Below are 15693 nucleotides of genomic sequence, written 5' to 3' on the forward strand. Positions count from 1 at the left end.
AATTAATTTTTTAAAAAAATAGGAGAGGGCTTCCCTGGTGGCGCAGTGGTTGAGAGTCCGCCTGCCAATGCAGGGGACGCGGGTTTGTGCCCCGGTCCGGGAAGATCCCACATGCCACAGAGCGGCTGGGCCCATGAGCCATGGCCACTGCGCCTGCGCGTCCGGAGCCTGTGCTCCGCAACGGGAGAGGCCGCAACAGTGAGAGGCCCGCGTACTGGAAAAAAAAAAAAAAAAAAAAAAAAGGGAGAATTCAATGAAGAAGTTGGTTATGAAATTAACAAGCAAAAATCAAGTTTTTCATACAAACAGTATGCAGGAGGAAATATTATGGGGGAAAAAGAATTCATCTATATTAGCAATGAATTGGAGGGGGGGAATACCTAAGAATAAAGTTAAGAATCCACAATACTTACATGAAGAAAAGCATAATACTCTATTGAAAGAATTCAAAGGAATATTGAATAAATTGAAAAATATAACTCAGATAAGAAATCTTGCTAGTGTAAACTTCTCAAGTTCCCGAAATTAATACAGAAATTCAATGCAATCCCAGTCACTAACAAGCTAACTCTAATTCACACAGAAATAAATTATACATTATATATAATACATATAGAAAAACATGTCAGAACAGCCAGAAGTATTTGGAAAAAGACCAACCAGGGGAAATTAGTCCTACTAGATATCAAAATGTATGTAAAAGTGATTTTTCTTTTCAGTTTGGTACTAGTGGAGAAATAAATAGATCACTGGAACAGAATAGAGTCTAGAAATAGACCCAAATATATATGGTCATGTAATATGTGATAAAGTCAATGTGCTAATTATTAAGCTATTGTCTCTCAGCTCCAAAGCTATCCTTCTATACTATTCAGTTTTATGTTGCTGGGCTGGGATTCCAAACCACATTTCTGCTTTGCCAGCTGGCTCCCTATAGGTGCTGCCCATAGGGGGCGCTAGAGGGAGAGTGGAAGGCTGGAAAAGGAAAAAGGGACTTGCTCCTTCTGCTTTGCTCCCTATTCCCGACCTGTGGCCCCACAATGCCTTTGAGCAGCAGCAGTTGCTTCTTACATCAGTTGGTTCCAATGTCCTGCTTCTTTCCACATTCTCGGAATTGGGCTCATTATTCTGGGTCTCAGTTCCATAAGACCCCTCCCCAAACACCAAGATAAATTCCAGAGGAATCTAAGATTAAAATAAAAAAAAATTAGGGCTTCCCTGGTGGCGCAGTGGTTGAGAGTCTGTCTGCCAATGCAGGGGACACGGGTTCGTGCCCTGGTCCGGGAAGATCCCGCACGCCACGGAGCAGCTAGGCCCGTGAGCCATGGCTGCTGAGCCTGTGCGTCCGGAGCCTGTACTCCGCAACGGGAGAGGCCACAACAGTGAGAGGCCCACGTACCGCCAAAAAAAAAAAAATTAAATCCTAAAAGATTCTACTAGAGAATCCTCTGAGGATTCTGGGAAGACAGCAGTTTGCTCTGTAGAATCCATAATGCGTTACAACCCAACCCCAATCCAGCTACTCTACTTTCCTAGAACAGGCAGCTGCTGAGACTCAGAGCCGTGGGCAATGCCGAGGCTATGTGAGAGTCCTAAAAGATGGAAGTGGTGCAGGAATTTTACTCCTCTGTACAAGGAGATCCTGGAGACAAGCATCACGTGTTGGGGCAAGAAGGAGAGGAAACGCTATGGTATCTAAGAGAGTCTGCTTGGGCGATTTCTGGACCACAGAGGGGCAGGGCTGTTGCTTCCATGTCAGGTTCGCTGGAGGAGCCCAGGGGTCTGTCTCTCTGGCCCAGAGTAGAGAATTATGCAAGTTTTACTCGCCTTGGCAGCTTGGGGCCTATTAAAGGACTCACAAGTGGCCAGTGTCTCACACCCTAACACACACGGGCAGACTACAGTGCCTGGCCCACTCCCAGGATCCGGCTGCCTAAAGAGCGCCAGCAGCAGAGCACCCAGCAGCCAGACAGAGGAGTAAACAGAACCTAGAGAAACAAGTCTCCTGATGCGAGTGAACCGCCAGAGGAACAAAAACATGCCAAGAGCACTCCAGGAGAGTCGAGTCCAGCACAAAAACTCTTTCTGATAAGACGGCAGATTGAACACGTGTAACAGTGAAGTTAGAGAAGAAAAAACTTGATACGATGCAACTTGAGGAGAATGCAAGGTCAGAGGAAGGTCTGGGGGGAAAAGAGGGAGGAGGTGAATAAGAAAGACTTAAAAGTGTTCAGAGAAGGAAATGCCAGGATTTGAATCCAACTTCGTCTGACTCCACAGCCCATGCCTTTTGGCTCCAGCAGCACTTACCGAGGTTTACGGTGGGGCTCAGAGCCGGAAAAGAGTGAGCACAGACCCAGCCGGCGTTCAAGAGATTTCAGGAAAATGGGGAGGCGAGCGAACAGGTACAGGTGAACTATCCCGTTCTTTCTCCCAGACGGGGGAACACACACCCTGCATCCCTCAAGTCTGGCTGAAAGAAAACACAGGAACGATTTTAGGCCCAGGGCCCTGGCAAAAAGGCTAGATGTGGCAGTTTTGCCTGCAGTTTGGCGTTCTTACCACACCTCTTAAGGACTTAGCTCACTGTTACCAAGTGTAAGACCCCTGTAAAGAGATTCGAGTTGCTGCCTCTTCCTGACCCCTCCTCTCCAGCCATACACATACCCCACATAATGACCAGTCAGTAATGACTTGCTGCCAGTATGGCTTTGAAGGTTATTCCACTTTTCAGACAGTGACTCCTTTAATTTTTTTTTTGCGGTACACGGGCCTCTCACTGTTGTGGCCTCTCCCGTTGCGGAGCACAGGCTCTTGGACGTGCAGGCTCAGCGGCCATGGCTCACGGGCCCAGCCACTCCGCGGCATGTGGGATCCTCCCGGACCGGGGCACAAACCCGCGTCCCCTGCATCGGCAGGCGGACTCTCAACCACTGCGCTACCAGGGAAGCCCGACTCCTTTAATTTTAAAAAAAAATTTTTTTTTCAGAATAACAATGTTTTCACCCAATGACATATACTACAAGAATATTTTGACTTTTGGTTTCAGGCAAAGACACACTCACCAACTTATTACTCAGCACAGCAGTTTCTAGCTGGAGAATATCATATGGAACAAACAAGAGCTGTTTGCCACATAGGGATGAGCCCAAATGTATTGCCAGGCAAGACAAATGAAGAGGCAGTACCTCCTGCGACTCTTCAGTGGGCTGTGCACATGCACTATTTTTTACATGTTTTGAAGCATTCGTGTATTTATTTTTATTTTGCCCTAGAAATATTTTCTGTGATATGATTTTATTTATAGTGCAGTTTGAATGCAAGATTACCACGAACCCCCAAAATGCTGAAATATTGTTGAAGAAAATAGGGCAGAAAGAAGACTCCACTTTCCAAAGAATCCCTTCTCCCCCGCCCCACCCACTATCAAGTCCTTCTTCCTCCCTTGGAAAGTACTGTAAACTTCATTATATTACATTTTACATATAAACTCTATTTACTTTCTAACTGCTGTTTATTACATAAACTTGTTTTCATTGTTCAATTAATATATTCTTCTGTGAATATTGTTTAGGGTATCTTGGATCAGTATCCTAATTTTTCGTATTAAAATCATTAGAAAATTTTTTCCATCTATTGACTTTTTTCCCTTAGCAGAAAGGTTTTCATGAATGAATCGACATCCTTAAGCAAAGGATAGGTATACGTTTTGCATTAGCAATGCTCTCTGAAGAGTATAAATGTAGTCACATTGCCTCATAGAGCTCGTGGCTATTATCTTCAGAACCAACTGAAGCAGCTGGAAAATTTAAGTCCTTGAGATTCACTGGACCTGTCCCTATTCGTAACATGTTGAGTTTGTTATCCTAAGGACCAGGCTTTGGCCTCTTACCACTGACAGGAAATGGCTAGAGACCCATTGACTAAGGCCCATGAAGAATCAAGTAAACATAAAGATAAGGTTTTGTATCAGTGAAGATTAGGTTTAATCAAATATAGCAGAGCCTCACATTAGTAATGCTTACACAAGATAGCAGCTCATTTCTGTGTCTTGTATAAACATCTGCAGGGTAGGTAATCCAGGGATATTGTGGAATCTCTGTTCCTCAAAGACTCCACTTCCTTCTAGTTTACTGCTTTCTTATTACAATGGTGTAGTCCTTATTCTCATAGTCCAAGAAGGCAGCTAGAGCTCCAGCTCTCATGCCGCATTGCAAGTGGTAAGATGGAAAGAATGACAAAGAAGAAGGGGAGGGTGCTGGTTAATTTTATGTGTCAACTTGACTGACCGTGGAATGCTCAGATTAAACATTGTTTCTAGATGTGTCTGTGAGAGCATTTCCCAATGAGATTGGCACTTGAATTTGTGAACTTGATAAAGTTTACTGCCCTTCCCAATGAGGGTGGGCATCATTCAATATGTTGAGGGCCTAAATAGAACAGAAGGTGGAGGACGGAGGAATTCAGTGGGATATCCCATCTCATCGTGCCTCAGACTGGGATTTACACCATCAGCTCCCCTGGTTCTCAGGGCTTTGGACTCAGACTGAGTCTCCAGGATCTGCAAACAGCAGATTGTGGGACTTCCCAGGCTCCATAATTGTGTGAGCCAATTCCTCATAATAAACAAATAAATATCTCCCGTTGGTTCTGTTTCTCTGGAGAATCCTGAATAATACAGGGAGCAAAGGGCATATGCCAGCCGTCCTATAAGACAGGTTTCTAGAAGCTGTCATGCTACAATTCTATTTGCAATCCATTCGCCTTAGTCACGTGGCTGTAGTTAATTGCAGGAGATGCTGAGAAATACAGCCTTAATTCTGTGCAAACATGTGACCTAGTTAAAAATTGGGGATACTTTGATTCTGAAAGAAGAGATGACCAGATATTGTGGAACAATAAACAGTTTCTACCAAAAAATCCTCCATAATTCTAATTCTGCATTATATTGTTTTTAATGTAAGAGCTGCCACTCACTCCCAGAAAGCCCCTTGTCTACAGAAACTTACTCAGCTACATTGGGAAAAAAATAAGAGCTGACAAAATAGTTTCTTAGAAATTTTATCTCCATATGTATCTGTTTCCCAGCCGGTCGCACAATTGCCAGGACAATGCTAGCTCGTGATAAAATAGCTATCATAAGACTTTGAACTATGGGCAATACACATCAAGTTTAGCTAATGTGGCATTATGAATTTCTTCATCAAGTGATCAACACAGTCTTCACCTTTAATTCTCATTCAGGTTCATCAGAGATGGACCTGGGCAGCATAATTGTGATTTGGATTATGGATACTGGTTTGTCGTGTACATCTAAAATAATAAGTAATATGTTTGGATGTGGAATCAGGTTCTTTGACTGGATTCAGAAAATTAAAATGTCTTTCATCTTTTGGGACATGTTCCCAGCAAGTATGACAGTAAAGCTTCACTTTGTGTTTCTCAGAGAAGATGAAATGTATTGATAATAGTTATCACAATTCCCTATCCTATTATCTAGGCTGCCTAAGATCTCATCATGTGTTGTACTACATCAAACACAGCCAGATGATCCACACAGTCCTATAACAAAGGCAGTAGGCTCGCTTCATGCCCCCTTCTGTAAGCTAGGGATCAACAGCCATGACATACATGTATATGTTTATGTTTCAATTTGGGTCCAAAAGCACCATCATGAAATTCCCATATTATTAATTCCCCAAAGAAATTCCAGCGAGAAAAATCATGCAGGTACCAATGGAAGGACACCAGCTGCTATGATACAGAGAGGGACACACGACGAACGTAGTACTATAGCTGAAATCATAAGGCTTCTCAGAAAAACCCACATACAACTAAGAATTGCCTTTCCTCATAACTCTGTCAGCCCTTTTCAAGCACAAACTGCCTTCCTTGGCGCCAATGAACTTACCCCAAAACAAAGATCACCTGCAGATTTTGTTTTTATAAACTTCACCTTCATCTCTGTCCAAGGAGACAATCTACGCAAAGTTTGTCTTCTCCATATACTGTGCTCTAACTAAATGTCTCTGAGTACCCTCTGATTCTCTAATAATGTTCCTAGTGTAAGAGCATAAAGACGACTTTGGAGTGGAATTGACTCCCCCTCTAATGAAACACTTCACTGTTCGACTTCACCAACTCTTGTAAACAGTCCTCAAAGTGCACAACTGAATGTTCTGGCAGAAAATCCCAAGTCTCAAGAGGCAGCTGGGCCTAATGATATAATTAAACCAATTTCACCAAACTCAAGGGCATACAAGGAGGCGGCAGGAACCACAAAGAGGTGTCTGAAGCTGGTTCACCATCCATTTGAAAATATTGAGAATTGATAACATTTTGACTCATCCACAGATGTTAAATGTCTATAGTTATGACCTACAGGTCTTGCTAAAGGCTTCTACTCTACCCAGATTTAGTTTTAATAGTCCATAACTCTAAAGTATCTCATTGGTCTCTCACAAATGCTCACCTCTAAGGGAACAGAAAGACTTCTCACCAGAAGTCTTAGGTGACTTCACCTTCCTAGACTGCAAGAGGGCTACTTGGGGGCCAAGTTCTTTTTCTGCTGGTTAATCACAGGCTTCAGCATCTGAGTGACAAGGACTTGGAAAGTACTGAGCCCTTCAAAACCCCTCTGTGGTTGGCCACACCTTGAGATCTGACCTGTGGGACAGGAGGACACTGCATCATGACTGTAGGTGTAAGGAAACAGCCCTTGGCCTACATGCATCTGGACTGGATGACCATGAGACTTCACTGGCACTTCTGTCATGCTGCTCTACAAGGTGATCCAGGGACCCACTTCTTTCTTTTTGCTCCACTCTCCCCTATGTTGTTGTCCTCATCCAACTGATCAAAGCTGGTTTACCACTTTAATTCAAACATTCCAGCTGAAAGAAAAGGGGACAGAGAAGGCGTGGACAGTTCTCAAGGACATGACCTGGAAATTGAAAACATCATTTCCACTCAATCCCATTGGCCAGATCCAACTGATCAAAGCTGGTTTATCATCCAACTGATCAAAGCTGGTTTGATCATCCAACTGATCAAAGCTGGTTTACCACTTTAATTCAAACATTCCAGCCGAAAGAAAGGGGGACAGAGAAGGCGTGGACAGTTCTCAAGGACATGACCTGGAAATTGAAAACATCATTTCCACTCAATCCCATTGGCCAGATTTAGTCACGTGGACATGCCCAGATGCAAAGGATGGTGGGAAATATAGTGTCTAGCCAGGAAGCAGGATGCTTAGTTAAAATTTAGAGGTTTCTATTAGTGGAAGGGGAAATGAAAAATGGATATTGAAAGATTATCAGTCCCTGCCACAATGACATTTATTTAATGGATGATTGCTAGATCATGGCTAGTGGTTGACTAGATGATTGGGAATGCTTGGGGGAAGGGATTTGATCACTTTGAGGGGAACTGATTATTTTGGGGGGATTAATTAGCTTTAGGTCTGATTAGGCTTAAGGAAAGGAAGACCACTGAGTATGTCTGGATTGACAGTGATTGTATTTGGTGAGCCTGAATTAGATGATTAGACAAGAATTTTGATAAGCTATATAACTCCCAGCTTAATATCAAAATGCAAAGAAAGGGTTCAGTTATGTTTGGTCATTTTGAGAAGTAACCTTTTTGGTTTGCCAAATATTAAAACTTTGAAGTGAAAGTTGGTTATACTTAGTTATTCAAAAAATAAAAGTATTCAATTCTTTCTTCTGCTTCTCCTTGTGCATTGTACATTAGTGTCAATATTCATTCCCTTCGAGGTCCATTTGGTCTCTTAAAAGCTAGCCACAAGTAGCTCTCAATAGCTCCTCTGGGCAGGCACCAAAGAAGTAAACCTGATCCTAAGTAAAATCTAGTAGCTTGCCAATATTTTCACCAGTTAGGAATTATAGGAATTTAGCCATAGAATTTGAAAATAAATTGAAGTCTCTTTTTAGCCATTTTTTGTTTTTAGTAGAGACCAAGATCCCATTCATTGCAAAATGTTTTCCTAGACATGAATGCTTGTGTTTGATCCAGGAATAATAAATGATTGACTGTTACCCAGCAGCAGGGTGGGGTGGGATTCCTGGCACTTTCTTTTTTTTTTTTTTTTTAAGCAAAGGAAAAAACAACTGAGCAGAATTTGTTCTTTCAAGAGCTTTTTGTGGAAATGTAGACTAAAGAGACGACGGGACCTTTTAAATCACTTATAGCAATAATTACAAATATGGTTACACAAAGCTAGTGAGAATGCTGTTTTAAATCACTATAACTTATCTGACCTAGATGTTGCCATTAGTGGCATTAACTAACAAGGCATCTTCAGCTTGTTAACTTTTTTATCTTAACGAGTTCTAAGTTCAAATGTTTTCTTTTTCAATATAAATATTTGATTTTGCTAAAGCTAATTTGAAATTCTTGAGTGTTGCCTTGAGTATGCACAGAAAAGATCAGTTTTGTTGGAAGCAGCTGGAAAATCCACTGTTGGAATTTAAAAACAGCTAACGTGTTGTAAGTCATTACATTTCATTGTAAAATTGTTTACAATATAGAATAAAATTTAAAATTCTTTTTAACCAAAACCTTGATGCTAGGCGTCACAAAAGAAAAATTCGTCTCATTTAAGTAGTGCTCTAAACCAGCAATTCTCAAACATTTGTCCGGAAAATTAGCAGAAATTAAAAGACCAACGATAGGGCTTCCCTGGTGGCGCAGTGGTTGCGAGTCCGCCTGCTGATGCAGGAGACGCGGGTTCGTGCCCTCCGGGAAGATCCCACATGCCGCGGAGCGACTGGGCCCGTGAGCCATGGCCGCTGGGCCTGTGCGTCCGGAGCTTGTGCGTCCGGAGCCTGTGCTCCGCAATGGGAGAGGCCACAACAGTGAGAGGCCCGCGTACCGCAAAAAAAAAAAAAAAAAGACCAACAATAGCTTTAGATGTTGATGAGAATAGAGAATAATAAATACTCATATTGTTGGTGCTAATGTAAACTACGTCAATTTTTTAATATAAAGCTATGACATGGGCTTCCCTGGTGGCACAGTGGTTGAGAGTCCGCCTGCCGATGCAGGGGACACAGGCTCGTGCCCTGGTCCGGGAGGATCCCACAAGCCGGGGAGCGGCTGGGCCCGTGGGCCATGGCCGCTGGGCCTGTGCATCTGGAGCCTGTGCTCCGCAACGGGAGAGGCCGCACAGTGAGAGGCCCGCGTACCGCAAAAAAAAAAAAAAAAAAAAAAAAAAGCTATGACATTAGGTAGAACATGCAGGACAAGGAGACTAAATAAAGAAACGAAAATTCAACCATCAACCATACTCTAAGAAAGAAAACTAAGAGGCCTAAAGGTCAAAGGCCCTGTTCACAGGTGGAGTCCCTATGCATTGACGGCCGAGTTACCAGATTTAGCAAATAAAAATACAGAATGGCCAATTCAATTTGAATTTCAAATAAGCAACGAATACTTTTTTTAGTATAAAGATGTCAACTTACCCAGGATGTGTCAGGTATTTTCGCCAGAAGCATCTTTGCCGGAGGCATCTTTGCCGCAGCAAGCGTTTTCCCGCATCACTAATTGGCCGTAAGGCAATTTTGCCGTAAAAGCTAAGAACGAAAAATAAAAGGGGAACGAACATTAAAAAGGACATAATGAAGCATGAGAAATGAGTAACAAAATTAAACAGACTTTATTGCAAAATACAAAACATTTGAATGCATTTAAAATGTGTATAGATTCATGGCAATAATGCACAAATAACTGACTTTATTTGTGCATTGTACCTAAGCACTTGTACCTAAGCACGGATTCTCTCGTTCATAGTATTTTATACGCCCTCTCCCCGCCCTTTTTTTTTTTTTCTTTGTTGATTCCTCTCCTTGTTCAGCATCACACTTTTTCTTTTTTGCTAAAATTTGTTCCCTTGTTAAGAGAGCTGTCGGGAATTCCCCGGCGGTCCAGCTGTTAGGACTCCATGCTCTCACTGCCGAGGGCCGGGGGTTCAATCCCTGGTCAGGGAACTAGGATCCCACAAGAAGTGCAGCAGGCCAAAAAGAGAGGTGTCAGTTCCCAGAAACAGACTCATAGATAGAGAACAGACTTGTGGTTGCCAAGGGGATGGGTTGCAGGGAGGGTTGGATTGGGAGTTTGGGGTTAGCAGACGCAAACTATTATATACAGAATGGATAAATAACAAGGTCCTACTGTATAGCACAGGGAACTATATTCAATATTCTGTAATAAACCATAATGGAAAAGAAAAAAAATATATATATATATACATATATATCTGAATCACTTTGCTGTACACCAGAAACTAACACATTGTAAATCAACTGTACTTCAATAAAAATAAAAATAAACTTAAACGAGAGGTGTTAGTTCCCAATAACTAGAGTGCACGCTTGTGACCGAGGTTTGTATTGCATAATGAAAGCTTCTACACAGTTGTTTGTTCTTGGCACATTGTCACATGTCTGTTGATAGACGTTCCAAAGTTCTGTGGGAAGTGTGGGTTCAACGGTATGCCTTCAAGACACTCCAAGGTCTCTTTCTCTTCCACCCTAGTGTGTTTCAAAATTGGAAGCCAACTCTGGGGGTCAGATCATCCCATCCTCATCTGTCAGCTCGATAAAGCCATCAATAATGTCGCCAACTGGAAGAAATGCTAACACATTTCAACCAGTTAACCAACCTGTCAAACCCAAAACTGTCAACCCGTTATTTTCTCTTTCACGGCAAAATTGCCTTACGGCCAATTAGTGATGCGGCAAAAAGATTGCGGTGAAAATGCCTGCGGCAAAGATATCTACAGCAAAAATGCTTACGGCAAAAGTACCCAGGACACTTCGGGACATACTTATAATACTTTAGATAGTATTCACTGTTTATCTGAAATTGAAGCTTTACCGGTAACCTATGTTTTATCTGGCAGCCCTAATTTAATATAAAACAATAAGAAGAAGGAGAAGAAGAAGAAAGTTGTACCTTGGATTGTTGCTAAAAATCCTGCCTTGAGTCTCCTCTTTCATGTTGTCCCTTCCCCCAGGGAATACTACTGCCAATCATTTATAACAGGAATTGCTCAGCTAGTCCCTTTATTTTACCCTTATCCTTGAGTCTGTCTTACAATATCCTCCAATATCCGTCATTCATTTCCTTTTTCTTTTTCATTCATAAGCCTTTTCAATTTCAAGTTGCAGTTAACAGCACCAGGTATATTCCAGAGTCCATCCTCTTACCTATCTCGAAACTATAAACTACTAAATTTCCATAGGGAAGGGCATAAGAGGCCAAGTCCAAATCAGAGAGCACAAATAATTAAAAGGCTAAATCTTTGGGGGTACTCAACTGCAAAGACACAATTGCTTCACTACTCTCAGAGCTTGTAGAAGAAAGCAAACATCCTTTGGAACAGACAAGCCAGGAAAAGATTCTTTCAAGTACCTGTACATGAAGTTTACCTGGAGCCTGATTAGTTCAAATCTCATTTACCTTGATTTAGAACTAACCCCCTTCTACTACCACCAGATCTTTAGAGGCTTGAAATGGCCAGTTACAAATATGAGAAAATACAATCAACTAAAACATTTAAAATTATATAGAAATTTGGATAATGACTTGATATTTGATGATATTAGGGAATCATTGTTCAGTGTTTCAGGGTGTTGTGATAATGGTGTTGTGGTTACATTTTTAATAAAAGTTCTTATCTTTTAAATACATCCTGGAATGTTTGCAGATTAAGTGATAGTTCTGGAATTAGCTTCCAAAGGTAGGATGTGGACTGGGTGGAAGTATAAATGGAATAAACAATCTTCCATTGGAATAATGGGTACCTAGGAGCACAATATACTATTCTTTGTGCTTTTATGTATGTTTGAAGTTTGCCATAATAGAATTTTTAAAATAAAAATTATCCATTCAACAGAATATTATTCTTAAAAAGGAAGAAATTCTGACACGTGCTACAACATGGATGACACCTGAAGACATTCTAAGTGAAATAAACCAGTCAAAAAAGGCAAATAGTGTATGATTTCACTTATATGAGGTACTTAGAGTATTAAAATTCATAGAGGCAGAAAGTAGAATGGTGTGCTGAGGATGGGAGGAATGGGAAGATAGTGTTTAACTGGTACAGAGCTACAGTTTGGGAGGAGGCAAACAGTTCTGGGGATGGATGGAGGTGATGGTTGCCCTAAAATGTGAAGGTACTTAACGCTACTGACCTGTACACTTTAAAATCATAAATATTATGTTGTGTATACTTTACCCCAGTAAAAAATGATATCAATTTAGTTTCATAAGTAAAGAGTGTGACTTTCATAATGGATAGCAAAAATAAAAACAGAAAATAGCAATAAAATATAAGTAAGGGAATTAGAAACTAACTTTTATTCTTTTTATAAAAAATTATTCATTTATTTATTTATTTATCTATTTTTGGCTGTGTTGGGTCTTCGTTTCTGTGCGTGGGCTTTCTCTAGTTGTGGCAAGCGGGAGCCACTCTTCATCGCGGTGCGCAGGCCTCTCACTATCGTTGCCTCTCTTGTTGCGGAGCACAAGCTCCAGATACGCAGGCTCAGTAGTTGTGGCTCACGGGCCTAGTTGCTCCGCGGCATGTGGGATCCTCCCAGACCAGGGCTCGAACCCGTGTCCCCTGCATTGGTAGGCAGATTCTCAACCACTGAGCCACCAGGGAAGCTCCTAACTTTTATTCTTGAAGAATAAACACACATTCTTTTCAAGAATTTAAAAATCAAAAATCTATCCTCTTAGTCTCCCCAGATAACAAATTTAAATTTCTTTTTATCTTTGAATGTACAAAATAAAAAGAAATAATAAATAAAAATTATCATAGAAGGCAAGCCTTGCCATGAGATGGCTTTTACCCAGACAGTAAGTATGACAATTCCCATAAGCCCCTATGTCCTCACTTTCCCTAAGAACCAGACCACAAACATCAGGTGAGAGCCGTTCCATACGGCTGAAATCCCTGTGCTGGTCACCCGCCACCCACACCCGGCTGCTCTTCCATAGTCATCTTGAATTCTAGGGGTCATTACCTGTAATTCCAATCCCTTTGGCCAAATACCAGGAGCTTTACCACAAAATACAAAAGCAGAAAGCAGATAAAATGATAAAGCAGCAATTTTTTAGCAATTCTAAGAAAATCCCATTACTATCGAGGATCCACGTGGCAGGTTTGCTCACAAGATTAAACGTCTCCTGCTTTTGCATTCACTGTTTTTCATTTTCTCTTGCCCTGAAAGATAACTGACAATGTTCGGTTACCTCTAAAATGTCAAAGCCCATGGAAATAATCTAATTCTTGCAGTGTTCCCTAAGTACCCATCCCACCACATGTGTCTCTAATCCAAAGCAAGCACCATGGGCTTAGGGCTGAGGACTCTACGGGTCCTCTGACTGGGGCCTTGCAGGATGCCAACCCTCCAGGGGACTCATCCTCATGTAGTGACCTGGTCGTGCCTAGGGTCTACCTCCTCCACATCAGGCAAACAGCCCGAGTGACAAGCAGCACAGCAGTGAATGTAGCAAGGAAGACCCTGCTTCCATGGAGCTAGAGCCAAGAGGAGAAAATGAACGTTGAAGGAGTTCTAAGTGCGGAGAGTGCCATTGTTACCAAACCCAGGTCTGGCTGCTCACTGCTCAAAAGCCAATTCTCGAGAGACAAGTGTTGGTAGGAAAGGACAGGTTGCTTTATTTTTGAGACTGGCCACCGGAGGGGAGGGTGTACGCCTGTCCAAAGGCCGACTCCCCCCTTGACAATCAGGGGGCAAGAGCTTTTATAGATAGAGGGAGGGGGCTACATGCTGCAGAAACCATACAGTCAGCTCTCACAGTCATCTTGAAATTGGTCATCGGTGGTCTGACCAGCGTCATCTCGATTGTTTTAGGTACAGTTAATCTTCAGTTCCACGGTCGGTTTGTTTCCATTTCTCTGAGGCCAATTCTTGGAATTGTGGCAGCTTATGTCATGGCTACAGCCTGGTCATCATATAGTTAACTTCTTCCTTCTGATGGGGGCTTCAGTATCTACAAGACAGCTCCCAGAATATGGTTCAGAATATTATCTATAGCCCTTAAGGAGGAACTAAAAGTCCTTGGCTATGCTTAATGACTAAACTGTTATTATTTGGTCTCCTTTGACTGTTTTCCTCTGTTTCTGCATTATCTCACTTCTCTGATTAAACTTATTCTTTGGCTAAATTTTTTCCACGGACAAAAGGCAGGCTGAGGATGTGGCGGGCAGGTGCGGGGAGTATCATAGGGTCCTGCTCCGTTTCACCATGAAGGAGTACAGAACCCTTTGGAAACCCAGGACGGGCTGCCTAACCTAGCCTAGTGTGGCAGTGGTCAGGGAAGGCTTCTCTGGCATGAGACAGGAAGAGAGGATCGAAGTTACAGCTCATCCTGGAAAAAAACCTTCCAATGGGATGCCCTGACTCAGGAGGTATCGAGAGGGCAGAGCTTGAGTAGAGGATGCTGGGGAGAACAGCTTCCACCCTGGATGGGCTAGAAACAGGTGAAGTAGCACAGTCATAAAGAGCACAGGCTGTAGAGACAAACAGTCCTGGGTTCCCTTCCCAGCTCCATCACTTAATAACCGTGGAAATGTAGGCAAGTTGCTTGACTACCATATAAGTTGATATACCCTTAATATATCGTGTGTGTATTATTATGCCACAAAAGTCTCTGTCTCTTTCTGTGCTGCGACTTGTGATACAAAAAGGTGAACTCCTGTTATCCCAGCTTGGTGTGGTGTGTCTCACTCATGCCAAAAGGGAGATGGTGTGTGACGGGCCCTAATAAAGAAGTAAGGAGTGGGGAAATCCTGCCACATAAAAATGGAGTTAACACAAACTGCACAGGTAGGACACATAGAATGTGCACAGTAAATATTTGTTGGGTAGAACTGATGAACAAAATTAGTAAAAGGCACCAAGCACAGTGCCTGACACACTGGGAATTTTCAATAACTACAACTATAAAATTAGTATTATTATCAGATGCTTGCTGAGATCTCTCCCATTTAACCACCAAATCTCTAAGGCATGAATGAGTCAGGATCAGGCTCACATCTAGTGGACACTGAAGACCTTCTTCCTTGGGGCCCAGAACAGGGTACCCAGAGGAGCCACTGTGTTTGTGAACCTTCTCCCCCTTCAGTTACCTTCTCCTACTAACTCTGCACTCGTGGGAAGGCAGGACATAGTCCCTAGAGCCTTGGAGAGCACACCTCACATTTCAGACTTTGAATTACCTCTGGGATCAGCGCCTTTGCTGGCATCTTTGCTAGATCTTCACATCTACTCCAGGAGAGAGACAGGCTGGATTCCTATCCACATTCTGCAGGTGAGAAACCTGAGGCTCAGAGAAAGAAGGGAGTCTGCCCTGCTCAGAGGGTGAGCCAGGACTCTGGACCCAAATCCTTAGCTCCTGATCCCCAGGCCAAAGCTAGTTCTTTCCATTTCCCCATTTTTTTTTCATTATTTTCAATCCAAAGGATGATGTTTTTTCAGAGCACAAAATAACACATGCCCATTGTAGGAAGTTTGGACAAAACCAAAGCAGTATAAGAGGGAATTTGATCTCCTAGAGTTAACTGCTCTAAAAAGTTTGAAATAAGTTCCCTCTGTTAATTTTTTTAAAAACTTTTTACAGTTTTATTGTGGTATAGTT

Source organism: Leucopleurus acutus, assembly GCF_964270905.1.
Source record: "Leucopleurus acutus genome assembly, chromosome: 7".
NCBI lineage: Eukaryota > Metazoa > Chordata > Mammalia > Artiodactyla > Delphinidae > Leucopleurus > Leucopleurus acutus.